Source organism: Callospermophilus lateralis, chromosome X (assembly GCF_048772815.1).
Source record: "Callospermophilus lateralis isolate mCalLat2 chromosome X, mCalLat2.hap1, whole genome shotgun sequence".
In the NCBI taxonomy this organism is placed as follows: domain Eukaryota; kingdom Metazoa; phylum Chordata; class Mammalia; order Rodentia; family Sciuridae; genus Callospermophilus; species Callospermophilus lateralis.
Genome location: NC_135325.1, coordinates 55,385,847 through 55,402,377, shown reverse-complemented (window position 1 = coordinate 55,402,377; position 16,531 = coordinate 55,385,847).

Below are 16,531 nucleotides of genomic sequence, written 5' to 3'. Positions count from 1 at the left end.
TAACTTTGAAAATGAATTTTTTCAGTCACTGGGGGAAAGTTTGAATAGATTTTTAATTTTATTAAAGGAATGATAAGTGTTCATGTCAGATATGACCATGACATTGTGGTTGTACAAAGCAAAAAAATTAGAGATGAAAGTTGAAGACATGGTGTATATGATTTGCTTTAAAAGGCTCTGAAAGATTAGACAGATACATGATAGTTCAAGTGAACAAATAAGTAGGGGATAAAAGTATATGATTGATAAGGTCTCAGGTTTTGAAGGTGGGCAATAAGTTACCCAGAAATTCTTCTATGTTTCCATGTGCAAATAGTTTCCATAGTGAAAACATGTTTTGATTTTAGCATTTGCCTCTATGATAAAGGGATGCTCTTGCTCCCAAGCAGCCTAGACCTATGTGTAACTATCAGTGTGGAACTACACTGGGAAACACGATTTTGTCTTTTTTTTTAATTCAAAAGTGTATATTAAATGTGAGTTTAACTGCATGCCATGGAACATGAACATGATCCCTTTCACTAAATTAGTAGTACCTTTGCATAGAATCTACAAGTTGACTTCTGCCTACCTGAGTTGAGCTGCTGCTTTAGTCATTAATGCATACTGATACAAATTTGGAATATTTGATGCAAATCTATGAATGGAAAGCAATCTTTTTACCCAGAAAGCACAGTGACAATGTGCTTTCTGGGTAAGGGATTCTCTATATAGCTCAGATATTTATCACCAAAACCTGAAAGGAAAAAGGAGAGAGCTTTGAAGCAGAATAACAAAACTCTCTGGGATTGACTTCAAGAGCTGTGTAAAGGGGATAGCAGCTAAAGATCTCTCCAAAGAGAGAAAGGCTGCTGAGTAATTTGAACTCTGAGCCCCAGAAGGCAAGATATATGCCTGTAGGGTGTTCTTTTTTACTTCCTAAGTAAGAAAGTCTCTCTAGTTAAAGCCCTAGAGAAAAAATAGAAAAGATGATGTCTGCAACTGTTGAATATGCTAAGGTGAAACAAGCACAAGGCCTCAAAGCAGTAGAAATAGGTAATAGGAATATAAAAGAAGATTAAATTGCATGAAAAATATAGAAAGATACAATTTCCTTTTGCTTCCTAAATTGGCAACAATTTTACAATATGTCTAATATGCATTAATGATTGCAGTTTGGAAATAGCACTCTCAAACAACTTGTAATTCAAACATTCTGAAAGCACTTTAGCAATATACACCCCCCTCCCCCCCCCACACACACACAGTTTGGAGTATATATATCCTTTGGTTTGTGAATCTGCTTCTAGAAATTCACCTTCAGGAAAGAATCAAGCCCATTAACAAATATTTACACACATAAGATTTACCAGACAAAGGCCCCTGCACAAATCCCCCTAACACCATTCTCAACTCACATTTGGTTTGATATGCTGGATATTTCAACCTTTGAGAATCTGGCACTAATTTTAAATATCATAAAATTTCTTTCATAAATTGAGATTCCTGACTTCTTGAAATTGTAGGTGATTTGGCAGCACTAGATACAAGTGGCAGCTACTCCTTGTAGAAAGTGCTTTAGATATTCCTCATGACTCCCTGTTATGTGTACCAAACCTCCTTTACTCAATACTACAATAACATCTTCATTCCATTATTTCTTACTTTTTTATACTGGATTTAGACTGGGTGGGGTGGTACATGCCTGTAATTCCAGCTACTCCAGAGACGAAAGAATCTCAAGTTTGAGTACACCTTCAACAACTTATTGAGACCCTGTCTCAAAATTCTCAAAATAAACTAAAAAGTGCTGGAGATGTAGCCCAGTTGTAGAGCACTTGCCTAGCATGTGCAAGGTCCTGAGTGTATGTCTCTATATATAAAATATATAAATTATATGTATATGTATCATATATTACATGTATATATAATTTGTTTTGCTTTTTTCAAAGCAAGCTCTGCTTCTCAGAACAGAACAAAAGCTTAGGTGAATAGAAGATTCTCACTGTTTGCCAGGCACCTTACTTATGTTAGTTCATATAATCCTTAAACTACTCAGTGAAGTATAATGAGGTATGTTTAGGCTCATTTATACATTCACTCAAACATACAAATACTAATAACCCTTTAAACATTGGGAACACAGAAAAGCAAATGATATATCTTCTGTCTTCAGATATCTCTTTTTATCTAGTCTATACACAGAAAATTACCCTATAAAATGATAACAGTAATTATACAGATATGACTAGTATTCTCTGAAAGGGCAAAGACACCTAATACAACCTGAGGGTGTCAGACAAATTTTCCTAGAGGAGGAGTCATTGTCTGTATCTTAAATAATGAATAGGAATTAATTATCTTATTGAGATGAAAGGATATTTCAGGAATAAATGCTAGTATGAGCAAATCTACAGAGGTCAGAGATAGCACGATGCAAAGTGAAGGAAATCCAAGCAATTGAATGTCATTACAACATAAATGGGTATTCAGAAGAGATTTGAAAGAGTTGAAGCTGAACAAAGTTGGTCGAGTTAGATCATAGTGAATATCATGTGGCATGTTAGAAAGCTCAGACTTGACCATGTAGACAGTGGGGAGTCTTCTAAGGGTTTTAAGCATGAGAGTGGCATGGTCACATTTGAATTACAACAGTGTTCCAACTGCGGTGAGGAAGATTTAGCGTAGAGAGAAAAGTCAGTTCAGTGTTTTTTTTTCTTTTAATTATTATTTATTTATTAATTTTTCTATGCAGTGCTGAGAATTGAACCCAGTGCTTCACATATGCTAGCACGTGCTCTGGCACTGAGCTAAAGCCCCAGCACAGTTCAGTGTTTTTTAAGCATGAACTACCTATGAATCACCTAGTAATTCTGTTAAAATACAGTATCTAATTCTGTAGGATGGCCATGGGACCTGAGATTTTGTATTTCTACCAAACCCCCAAAGGACACTGATGCTGTGGCTCCTTGGAATACACTTTGAGTAGCCAGGAAGTAGGAAACTTTTGTAACAAGAACCAGCTGAGCAATGATAAAAGCACAAATTGGGACAGTTTCAGAGAGTGGAAAAATAAATGAATTAATGGGGCTGGGGTTGTGGCTCAGCGGTAGAGCACTCGCCTAGCACGTGCAAGGCCCTGGGTTCGAGCCTCAGCACCACATAAAAATAAATAAATAAAATAAAGATGTTGTGTCCAACTATAACTAAAACAATATTTTTTTAAAAAGAAAAAAATAAATTAAAAAAATTTAGATGCTGAAATGAGCAGGACTTGTTCATTGGTTTTGAGGTTAGATAGAAAATGCAGAAAGAGGGGCTGGGGCTGTAGCTCAGTGGCAGAGCACCTGCCTAGCATGTGTCAGGCACTGGGTTTGATCCTTAGAACCACATAAAAATAAACAAATAAAATAAAGGCATATTGTCCTTCTATAAAAAAAAGAAAGAAATAAAGAAAGAAAGAAAATTAAGAAAGATTTTATGATCATTCTGAAATGTAGCTTGAGTAACTTGGTAAAATATCATGGTGCCAGTACCTGAAATCTAACCAAGGAGATATATAAGAAGAAAAGGCTGCATTATATCTACAAACAGTTCCCATCTATATGTGTTCTATTCCTTTATTTTATTCCAGAAAAAGCTTTCAGGTGGCTGTATAGGGCATATTAATTAGTGTTGATAGCCTGTAAGAAATATAGAAATAACCAACAGACAGGTAGCTACTGTAGTAGTTTACTGGCTGGAATGCAGACCCAGACTACCAGTGGTCCAAACTCATTGCTAACTATGTGATTCTTGGACAAGTTAATTAGATAAACTGTTCCTCAGTTTCATGTTTTATGAAATCTTTCTCTCTGTGTTGTTCTTATAAATATTATACTAATACTTATTAAGATTTGCTGCCAGTGTTTGCTAAGAGGTAAGAATAATAATATCTGCCTCACAGAGTAATTGTGAGGATAAAATAGAATAATAGATTCAACATGCTTAATATAGCATGTAACACATGTAAGTCTTGGAGAAATACTAGGTAGTGCTGTCATTGCTGTTGTTATTATAGGTACAGAACAAAGGGAAGGTTTGACTGGAGAAATAAATTTTGAAGCCATTGTAGATGGGGGTTGAAATCATGAAAATCTTTAGTATAAGAAGCTATTATAGGTGACTGGGGTTATAGCTCCATGGCAGAGCACTTGCCTAGCACATGCGAGGCACTGGGTTCAATCTTTAGCACCACATAAAAATAAACAAGTAAAATAAAGTCATGTTGTCCATTTATAACTACAAAAAATTAAATAACAAAAAGGAAGTTATTGCTGAGAAGAGAAGTGGTATCACATCAAAAATTACAATTGGATGGAAAAACAAGGGATATCAAGAAGAAAGCACAGAAGTGATAGGGGGAGAAGGACTAATCATCAAATAATACAGAAGCCAAGGAGATAACACAAAATTTTAGGAAGGATGCAGTGATCAATTGCAATTCCCATCCACAATAGCTCAGGCCCAAAGAGGGAAAGTGACTTTCTAACCCTGGTTCTCGGGTTTGAGGACAGATTCTGCTAAGGCCTGAGGATTTTACCAGTGAGGTGAGCTGCCTTCTTTGAGGGAAGCAGAAGTTTCAGATCAGTGATTGAGGGCCTCTCATGGGTGTCTCAAAAGTGTTCTGCTTGCTTTTCTCCCTCTGCCTTTCATTTCCCATAAACATCCTATGGGAAATACATTACAATTTTTCATTGCAGCTTCTTCAAGCCTTATATTCACCTACTTGTTTGACTTTGTAACCCTCCTTTTTGATATTATTTGCTGCAATTTCTCCTGGGTAAATCATTTTTCTGCTGCCTAGTTCTGTTTTCTTAGCTACAAATCAAGGGAGATTGAAAATAAACCTTAATACAGGCAAAGGTATATGTACATATCAATACCATTGTTTATTTCTAATAGCAACAAATTGAATTCTAATAGCATACAAAGGCAACCATAGTACAATGGTACAACCACTAAATGGAATGTTTTTGAGCTCATTAGAATAATAAAGAATGATAGAAAGGCAGCAGGGCCCTGGTGATTAAGAGCAAGACTCTAGAAGCATGAGCCCTTTGACATTAGGAATGTGAATGTTGCCTCAGTTTCCTCTTCTGTAACTCTACTTTATATAGTTGTAATGTAGATGAAATGTACTAATATGTAAATACCCTCAAAATAGAGCCTGGCACATAGTAGGGATTAAGTTTGTGTTAAGCCAATCCAAAGACAATATTATGTTGCTACTTTATCTACAAAGTTTATCTACAAAGAAGATAAAGTAGTTGGGCTTGGTGGGACATGCTTGTAATCCCAGAGGCTTGGGAGGCTAAGGCAGGAGGATTGTAAGTTCAAAACCAGTCTCAGCAACTTAGTGAGGCCCTAAGCAACCTAGTGAGACCCTGTCTCAAAATTAAAATAAAATAAATTTAAAAGGCCTGAGAATGTGGGTCAGTGGTTAAGCACCACTGGGTTCAATTCCCCCATGCCAAAAATGAGTAGGTCAAAAAATGCAGCATGTAAAATTGGATATAATAAAAATACCATTGTTTTATAAGATCACAAATACCCTTATTAATACATTGTATAAACATGTCTTAAAAATCTTTAAGAAATTCAATTGTTGATGATATAGCATTGGGCAGAGTGCAGGTTGCTAAATTGCCTGTAACATCATTATATGAACATATTTTTAAAATCTTTTAATATATAGAAAGCCAAATTTCATGCTACATATTTTTATAATGATACAACTATTTAAAAGGCTGAATCTATTATATTAAAACATTTTAAATATACATGACTTTTTTTTAAATAAAATAAAAACTATAGAAATACACTGAATTACTGTGATGGCCAAGTAAGGTAAAGAGATTAGGAATGACCTTTTCTCTTTTTTTTTTCCTTTCTGTTTTCTAAATCATCTGAAATTTTATCATATTATTTCTCAAAGAAAATAGAAGAATGAAATCTGTGTAGCATTTGTATATGTGTAAGATATAATGTTAAACAACCAAGCAGAATGCAAAATTGCATCCAGTGATAGGTTTAAAAGTAAATGGAGGAGAGGACTGGTGTTGTGGCTCAGCAGTAAAGTACTCGTCTAGCATGTGCAAGACCCTGGGTTTCATCCTCAGCACCACATATAAAATAAATAAAATAAAGGTATTGTGTCCAACTACAACTAAGAAATAAATGGATTTTAAAAAATTACATGGAGGGGCTGGGGTTGTGGCTCAGTGGTAGAGTGCTCGTCTAGCATGTATGAGGCACTAGGTTTGACCGTCAGTACCACATAAAAATAAAATAAATATACCGTGTCCACCAAAACTACAAGAAGAAAATATACATGGAAGCTGGTCCTGGTGGTACACACCTGTAATTTGAGCTTCTCAGGTAGCTGAGGCAGAAGAAAGGCAAATTCAAAACATCCTGGGCAACTTAGTGAGACCCTGTGTTAAAATAAAAATATAAAAGGGCTGGTGACATATCTCAGTAGGTGAAGCACCCCTGGGTTCAATTCCCAATAAACACACACAGACATATTCACACACATATACACTTAAAAAAGTATGTGGAGGACTGGCATTGTGGTTCAGAGATAGAGCTCTTGCCTAGCATGTGTGAAGCACTGGGTTCAGTTCTCAGCACCACATATAAAAAAACAAATAAATGAAATAAAATATTCCATCAACAACTAAAAACAATTTTTAAAGTATATGAATATATATATATATATATATATATATATATATATATATATAAAACAAAATATATATATAAAACAAAATATATATATAAAACAAAAAACCCTAGAAATAATGCTCCAAATGAAAGTGTTTTTGTTCTGAGAGATGGATTAAAAAGGAATTTTGTCCATATTCAAAAATAATTTTGACCAAATTCTTAATTTCAAAAATACTATAAAATGATTATATTCTTATGTTTTTAAAAAGTAATTATAAAACTATTTAGGCACTTGGAAAATATTCATGAATTTAAGTGACAATAAAACACACAGAATACAGTGAAGGTATAGTTGCTATTATGTCAAACTTGTTCTTCCTGTGCATAAAAGTGTTACTGGAAAGGAACATACAGAAGCACAGTATTAGTATAATATGAAAGATGCTGTTTTCCTTCTTTTCCAATACTGAAAAGTATACAATCTTTTTCAATATAATAATGTATTAGGGCATTAAGAAGCAATATAGAAAGAAGGAAAAATTAAGAGCAAAAAAATTGAGTCCTCTGAATGTAATAGTTTGTAAAAATTATATTCATGTTGGTGAAAAGCTGAAATGAAATAGAACAGGGTAATCAACAGTGTCTCATATTCCAGTGGAGAGATTTTTTATGTTTGGTTCTTTTGGCTCTTCTGTACTTTTCCAAACTTTTAGTAATATGGTGATTGTACTTTTGTAATTTAACAAATGTTTTAATGAGTGGGTTAGACTAGATGAGATATAATAGATAAAAGGATAGATAGAGCCGAAGTCCAAGGTCCCCAGAGTGCATTCTAGTTAGAACTTTCAAAGATGAAATGGAAGATCAGAAGTGGCTGACTCACTGATTATTAGCTCACTGCTGGTGCTTCTGCCTAACAAGCTAAAGAGAGCTAGTTCCACTTAGAGTGGAACATTAAGCAAATGGTGTCAGCTCAAGCATTCACATTATTTCCTGGGCAGAAGATGGAACTGGAAGTGGGTGCTGACTAGAAAATTAACTGGTCATGTACCCTTGGCCTTCACAGTCCCCTCAGAAAGAAGGCAATCTTCTGGCTGAAGAAAGTGCAATACTAGCTTGTAATTCTTTATTTTTATATATATTTTTAGTTGTAGATGGACACGATACCTTAATTTTATTTATTTATTTTTATGTGGTGCTGAGGATCAAACCCAGTGCTTCCAACTTGCTAAGCAAGTGCTCTGCCACTGAGTTATAATTCCAGCCCCATTGCTTGTGATTCATTGATACTGAAGCATCACACTTTATATTATGTCTGGGACCAACCATGATTCAGGAAAATGATTGAGTAGTCCAATCACACTAAGGATATAGTCATTCATCACCAGCCCCATTTAATTACTTAGAGTATTGTCCTTTCTGTGACGTGGCAGTATCTTTTGAGGTTTTTCATTTGAGTAAGTAATTCAGGGTTCTAAGATCTCTGATTCCCAAATCAGACAGGTCACTTTGTTGGCCCATAGTTCTAGAAACTCCTGTCTGTCACATCTACATTTTTTGATTCTTATTTTTCCTTTCTCTCAGGAGTTTTCCTCCAAAAAAGAAGTTCTGAGAGAAGTCTTACCTGAAGGTTTTTCTAGCATTCAGATTGACATTCCACCATCAGCAGTTCTAGTACCACTTTGTCCTTTCCCCCTTGAAGAAGGGAGCAAGGTAGTGAAGCTATAAATTCCCTCCAGAGTTGTGTGCACCTCTTCCTTAAAATAAGAAATTACCAGCAAAGTACTCTAAGAAAAGTGGAGACCTATACTGAGGTGGGTGTGTGGGGAAGTAGAAGTGAGGCAGCCAGGCATCTCTAGACAATGACTGTTTTCTGAGAATAAACAGCTTGTCATTATCTATATCCAGCCTCCAGAAATTTGAAAAGCCTACTTTCTCATATTTTGAGCCCTCCTTACAGTGTTTAGAGAGTTGAAGCACATAGACCCTCTAGATTCCATTCCATCAGAATAAGAGTTACCAACAAGGGTAGCTCAGAGGGCCCAAGTGAGACTCTGGACAAAAAAGCAGGGAGAATGAGAAGACAGTTTCCTTGAACTCAGTGACAGAGAGGAGGAAGGTACCCTTGCCTTTTCTATCTGAGCAAATTCTTCAGTCTCTAATCTAGGAACAGACAAAATTATTTCACCGCATTTCTGGCTGAGTAATGATGGAAGACAATAAATGCTAAATGAAAAACCATCTCCTTTGACTTAGTAATTTACATCATCTGACTGTCTCTTGAATACAATAGGGAAATATGTAGTTGCAGGCTAAATTTTTTAAATGAAGCATGTTTTTCTCACAATTGAAAGATATTACAGTATCACTGATGAAAAATCTCCTTTGCTCCAAACCTGGCCCCAAGAGGGATGTGTATTCACGTAACTTTCTTGCTATTGATGTAAAAGTATATAATTTATGCAACAGTAACAGAGAGGAATCTGTTCCAATAAAGGAAAAAATTTGTCCTAGGGCAGACTGTAAGAGGGAATTCAATCATTGTCTAGGTGAACTAATCAATAAAGAAATCCAATTAATTTAGTTTGGTCTACATGATAGGTCAATGGCCTGTTTAAACATACCTTTTGGGGAGCAGGGTGTGTAGGAGGTAGGGTGAAGAGGGAGGGCAGTTAGCAAACAAAGTCAATATCACATGACAGATGCTATATGAAACAGTGAGGATTTAATGTAAAAATTACCATTTCTACCTGCAAGGACCAATGAAAGCCTCAGAGAATTGATGTGATACTTGAAATGAATCATGGAAAATGTGTAAGAAATATATATTCTGTGAGAAGAATGTTGGGCTAGGGAGACAGAGGAAATAGCATTTGCATAGTTTTATAATATTAAAAACCATGATGCATTCAGGAATGTCAGGCCTAAAGTAAGAGGCCATACTAAAGATGCCAGCTTCTTTTTTGTTGTACAATTAATTCTTACTCTGGAATCATGATTTGCTTGTTTTCAGAACTTGTTCCAGGATACATATGAACAACATTTTTTAAAGATGTTACTGCTTAAACATTTATGTAGCAAAGCAAAAACAAAAACAAGAAAGGGGTAAAATATCAAGTAAAAAGCTCAATAAAATATTCAATAACTACATGAAAACACTTAAAATTCCACAGAAGAACATAAAAACCAAATTGAATAAATAGAAAAATATACCCTGTTCTTGGATAAGACGACTCAGTGTTATAAAGATGAACCCTGAATCAATCCCCTGAACCTTTCCCTGAAATTGATCTATAAATGAAATATAGTACCAATTATGGAAGTAAGTAGATACACACATGCAGAGCATATATATGTGTGGAGGAGTATTTGATTAATGTATAGATAGGCTGATTTCGAAATCTATTCGGAGAGATGAAAAAGAACACTCACAGTATTTCTAAAAATGAAATGTTTTAGTAGGATATTTCCTCTATTAATTATGCATAATAAACCTCAATCTTAATTGGCTTGGAGCTCAAATATTCATTTTCTTGTTTATAGGTTTATGTGTATTGGTTATAGTTTGGCTGACCTCAACAGGGCTCTTCTGGTCATGGTTTTAAGCTATAGTTTGAATACATATTTGCTCCATGTAACCCCTTTCTCCATGAGCCAGAAGATATCCATGACATGTTGTTTTCAGGGTGACTCACAAGAGCCCAAGAGGGCAAACAAAACTGTATGGGCATATTTATAAGGCCTTTGTTCACAACATATGCTCTAACATTCCATTAACCAAAGCAAGTCATGTGGCCATACCAGGCATTAAATAGTCAAGGTAATACCATATGTCTAATAGGAGGTATTGCAAAGTTGCAGGGTAAAGGATATGGATAAATATTTGCCTAACAAGAAGAAAGTCTAAAATTGGAAACACAAATTCAAACTATCACAATAAAAATGAGAGAGTCCAAGCTCTACAAGATATAAAAACATAGCATCAAGCTATGATCGTTAAAATATTTTGAGGCTTGTTGGCGAATATATAAAGAGATCAATAACAGATTCAAATGTATGTTAAAAAAATAGTGCTTGAATAGGGCATGGTGGCGCCTGCCTATAATTCCAGTGGCACAGGAGGCTGACGCAGGAGGATCACAAGTTCAAAGCCAGCCTCAGCAACTAAGCAACTCAGAGAGATTCTGTCTCTATGGAAAACTCAAAATAGGGCTGGGGATGGGACTCAGTGGTCGAGTGCCCCTCAGTTCAATCCCCAGTGCCAAAAGAAAAAAAAAATAGTGCTTGATAAACTTGTTGGGTCCAGTCGGGATGCTCTGGTTCCAGGTAAAACAGAAACTGACTCTGGGCAACTTAAGCTGAAAAGGGAGTTACTTGAAGGATTTCAAAGTACATAAAAGTATCAACAAAGAGAACCAGGTTTGGAAATGGGGAGAAACCAAACACTAGGAAGCAAGAAGCAAAACAAACATTTGACTCTTGACTTTCTAAGTTTGGTCAAGGTCAGATAGCTGAAAGGTCTAGTTGAGGTGCTGATTAGACAATATTTTTGAGGATTAACTCTTAGCTGACTTCTTGATTGGACTACTGTAGTAGTCCAGATTCAAAGTCCTAGAGAGAGTACCAAAATCATTTAATTAGAATCCTCGCATTCAAGAGGTATGGAAAGGAATATCTAGATTTTATTGTTTACTTTTATTGTTTATTATTAAAGCAGGGGTAGCTGCTTTCATAGGCAAGGCATTCAAATGTCATGCCACCTACATCTAAGTGTATATATCATATGGCATTTTCCAACCAAAGGAGGAAACATGAAATATTCAATAAATTATCCTGAGAATATAGATAGCTAATTGTAGGGGCAGGTCCAGGAGGTAAGCTCTCTATTTAATCATATGAAAATAACCAAATTGAACTGTAAGAAACAGAACTCTAGCATTACAGTAATAAAAGGGAAGATCATGTTTTAATTTTTGTACTTTTAAAGGAAAACATTGGATCCAAAAAGATTAAAATATTGATAAATTAATAAATCAAAAATATGAAAACCAAGCAGAAACAAGACATTAAAAAGACAATCAACAAACAAAAATACTTGAAGCATATATAATAAAGATGTAATTTCTTTAATATGTGAAAACTCTTTTAAATGGAGAAATAGACAAAGTAGAAAAACAAGAAACTCACAGTGAGGATAGCAAATAACTTTTAAATATATGAAAAGATTCTCAACTTCAGTAAATTTAAAAATGTAAATTAACAGAATAGCAAGAACATTCTGCAGCTAACAAAGAAGCAGTTTGTATCCCAGTTCTTCCTCTTACTGCTTTGTAACATTAGGAAAACCACTTATTCTCTGTGCATGAGTTTTCTAATTAGAGTTTATATGTGTTTATATAGATATATATGTGATTACATGTAGATATGTGTGTGTGTGTGTGTGTGTTGATTAGATAATACTTTTAGGATGGACCCAACAGCTATATATATAGTCTGTCATCACTGTGGTTTTTAGAAAAGTCCCAAACTTAGGCTCTCTTTCCATTTTTTCCTAAAATGTAGGAAAGAGTGATTAAGTTGGGAGAGGAGAAGAAAGCTACTCTTAAATGAATTTCAGGGATTAATGTATTAGGTATTACATAATAACTGCAAAATCCAATGAAATAAGTATTTTGATTCTCATTTTAGATATGGAGAAGTTGAGGTTCTGAGCATGGTTGACACTTGCTTTAAGGTCATAAGACTGGTTTGTTGCAGAATCAGAATTGGAACACAAGTACATCTAGAAACTAAGCTGCCTTCTCTAAATGGATGGGGAAATACTTGTAAAGACATAGCCAAAAGGTCTCTGGATTCATAGAAGATAAACAAAGGGACTCAAATCTGGTAGGATTATAAGAAAGAAACTGACTCTGGGCAGTATGAATATGCCATAATGAAACAAATTTTCTGTGTATAGCAAATGCACGATTAAAGAAAGAAAGACCAGCTGGGCTCAGTGGCACAGGGCTGTAATCCTGGAGGCTAAGGCAGGAGGATCGCCAGTTCAAACCAGTTCTGAATCATAGAGTAGATATAATCTTAGTGTGTTTTGTTTTTGTTTTTACCAGGGATTGAACTCAGGGGCATTTAAGCACTGAGCCACATCCCCAGCCCAATTTTGTATTTTATTTAGAGACAGGGTCTCAATGAGTTGCCTCACACCTTGCTTTTACTGGGGCTGGCTTTGAACTCGAAATCCTCCTATCTCAGCCTCCTGAGTTGCTGAGATTAAGGCATGTGCTGCCACACTCAGCCATAATCTTAATTATTTGTTGAAACTTAATACTGATTTCCAAAGTGGCCTTATTAATATACATTTCCCCAATGGTGTATAAAGGGTTCCTTTCCCCCACATGCATTGTCACCATCATTTGATTTATTTATTTTATTTTTTTAGTACTGGGGATTAAACCCAGGGGTGCTTAACCACTAAGCCACATTCCAGTCTTTTTAATTTTTTATTGAGAGACAGGGACTTGCTAAGTTGCTTAGGCCTCACCAAGTTTCTGAGGCTGACCTTTAACATGTAATCCTCCTGTTTTAGCCTCCCAACCTGCTGGGATTACAGGTGTGCACCACTACTTTCAGCAATTTTGTCTTGTGTATTCTTGATGATACCTATTCTTTCTGGGAGGAGATGGAATCTCAATGTGATTTTGATTTGCATTTACTTTGAGGCTAAAGACTTTTTTTTTCTTATAATAATTGGTCATTTATACTTCTTTTGAAAATTGTCTGTTTTGTCCACTTTCCCATTTATTGATTGGGTTATTTGCTTTACTGATTTTAATTTTTTTAAGTTCTTTATGTATTCTGGGTGTTAACCCCCTGTTGGAAGAATAGCTGCCAAAGATGTTCTCCCATTCTGTAGACTGTCTCTTTAATCTGTTAATTGTTTCTGCTGTGCAGAAGCTTTATTTTATTTATTTGTTTTTGGTTTTGGTACTGGAGATTTAACCCAGGGGCACTTAACCACTGAGCTACATCCCTAGTCCTTTTATGTATTTTAGTCTGACCAAATTGCTTAGGGCCTTGCTTAGTTGATGAGGTTGGCTTTCACTCAAGATTCTCCTGCCTCAACTTCTGGAGTTGCTGGAATTGTAGGCATGTGCCACCATGCCCAGCTGCTATGCAGAAATATTTTAATTGGATATACTAGAAGGAATTAAAGTCTGCATATTATAGAGATACCTGCATACCAATGTTTATTGCAACACAATTCACAGTATCCATGTTATGGAACCAGAACCCTAGATTCCTATCAATGGACAAATGAATAAAGAATGTGTAGTCTCTATATTTAATGGAATATTATTTAGCCATAAAGAAAAATGAAATCATATCATTTGTAGGAAGATGGATGAAACTGGAGACTATTGTGTTAAACAAATTCAGTCAGACTCAGAGACACCAAGTACTGCATGTTTTTCCTCATATGTGGAATCTAGGGGAAATAGAATACAAGAACAGCAGAGATTATTGAAGAGGAAGAGAAAGATCAAGGGAAGGAGAAGAGAAGGGAGATGTGGGAGTAGATATGATCAAAGTGTGTTATTTTCATGTATGAATATACCATAATGAAATAAATTATTCTATGTATAGCAAATGCACGATTAAAGAAAGAAAGACCAGCTTGGCTCAGTGGCACAGGACTGTAATCCCGGAGGCTAAGGCAGGAAGATCACCAGTTCAAACCAGTTCAAAGCAACTCAGTGAGACCCTGTCTCTAAATATAATACAAAATAGGTCTGGGGATGTGGCTCAGTGGTCCAGTGCTCCTGAGTTCAACACCCCCCTCCTTACCCCACCTCAAAAAAGAAAGTCCTTCTGTTTCCTTTTATAATTCCCTTTCAAGTCAAGTACTTATTTAAGTGATCATATTGTTTAAATTGTTAAAACAAAATATCTAATTAGGAAAATCTCTTGAAGCCATTGCAATTGTTGTGTTACACTTTTCTCCAAATAGATTTTTATTGAAAAAGAATTTTATACTTAGATAAAAATTCAAACAGTGTGAAAGGGTAAGCAATGAAATACAAGCCTCCACTTTTCTCTAGACCCTGATTCCCCAAGGGTCCTCTCCACAAAGCAAAGGCTGTTGACATTTTCTTATGAATCATGTAAGAAATATTCTAAGCATATAAAAACAAATGCATTTTCATGCTCCTATGTTGTTTTTTAACTTGATAATATCAGCACATGAAGAAAAACTTCACTTTTCAAAATAGTTGCTTAGTATTGCATTAGTTTATGTGCCATTAATCCATATAACCTAGCCCTTATTAGTCATTTGCTGTTATAAATGATGATTTAATAAATTATTTTTGTTTTGCAGTTAAAAACCTGCAGAAAATTCTTAATAGTAGAATTTCTGGATCACTTGAATAATTTAATAGAAAATACAAAATTGACCTGCTCTAATGTTGTACACCAGTTTCTACTCCTATATGGGATAGTTCCAATTTTACTAACTGCTACATTTTTTATATCACCATGTTATCAGCCTTACCAATTATAACTACAATACCCATGTGCCAGATACTGATCTATGTGGTTTGTGTGTATTAATTCATTTAATTCTTACAACTACTTGATGAAATGGGTATTATCTCTTCCATACTACAGATGAGGAAACTTGAGACAAAGAGAGCTTATATAGCTGGAAAGTAAATTGAATTTATTTAAATAAAATTAATAACTAAAACTCTACCTCTTTCCACTCTCTACTTCTCCCTAACATGGAAATCAAACTAGTATTTGTTCCTATAGTCTTGAAATTTAAAGAATATCACATAAATATAATCACAATTTAATTGCACCATGTTTTGTGGGGTGTTTCATTGTGTTATATTTGCATATACAGAAAAATACAATTTGATCAAACTCACTTCACAATACCCCCACTTTTCCCTCCTCCCTCTCCCCAGTCGCTTTCCTCTACATTAATGATCTCTCTTCTACTTTCATGGCATCCCTTTTTCCCATTTTCCCAAATCTAGCTTCCATTTATGAGAGAAAACACTTTTCTTTCTGAATCTGACATAGTTTTCTCAAAAATTATGGTCTCTAGTTTCATCCATTTTCCTGCAAATTACATAATTTCATTCTTCTTTATGGCTAAATAAAAATCCATTTGTGTGTGTTGTGTGTGTGTGTGTGTATGTGTGTGTGTGTTTTGTCACATTTTCTTTATCCATTCATCTGTTGATGAACACATAGACTGATCATACAATTTGGCTATTATGAATTATGCTGCAATAAACATGGGTGCACATGTACTGTGAAGTATGCTGACTTTACAATATGACCCAACTAGACCACTCCTTGGTATTTAACCAGAGTCTATACTCTTTGTCTTTACACTCAACACTTCTGAGTTCCCTTTCTTTAACTTCCTGTCCCCAAGGAGTAACACTTTTTCCTACGTTCAATGATCAAAACCTTCTTCTGTATGCCCAGTTGAAGGGCTGGAAGAACTGGTGATCATTGTGAGTGTGTAAGAGGGATCAATATAGTAAACTGCAAGTTAGCAGCTCTCAGTACAGGCATGTCACAAATAGCAACAGGAAGGCAATTTCCCTTGGCTGCATTGGGCTTGTTAATTAGTGGACTGATATTCTCTATGGCTTTTTCCACCATAAAGCAGGTACTTTGGGGTCTTTCCTTTTCACCTGTCAACAACATTTTTTTAAAAAATAACTTTTACTTTGAGATAATTGTAGTCAAATGTCATTGTAAGAAAGAGATAATTATATTCTTTACTAAGTTTCCCCTCAATGAAAATATCTCACAAATCTAT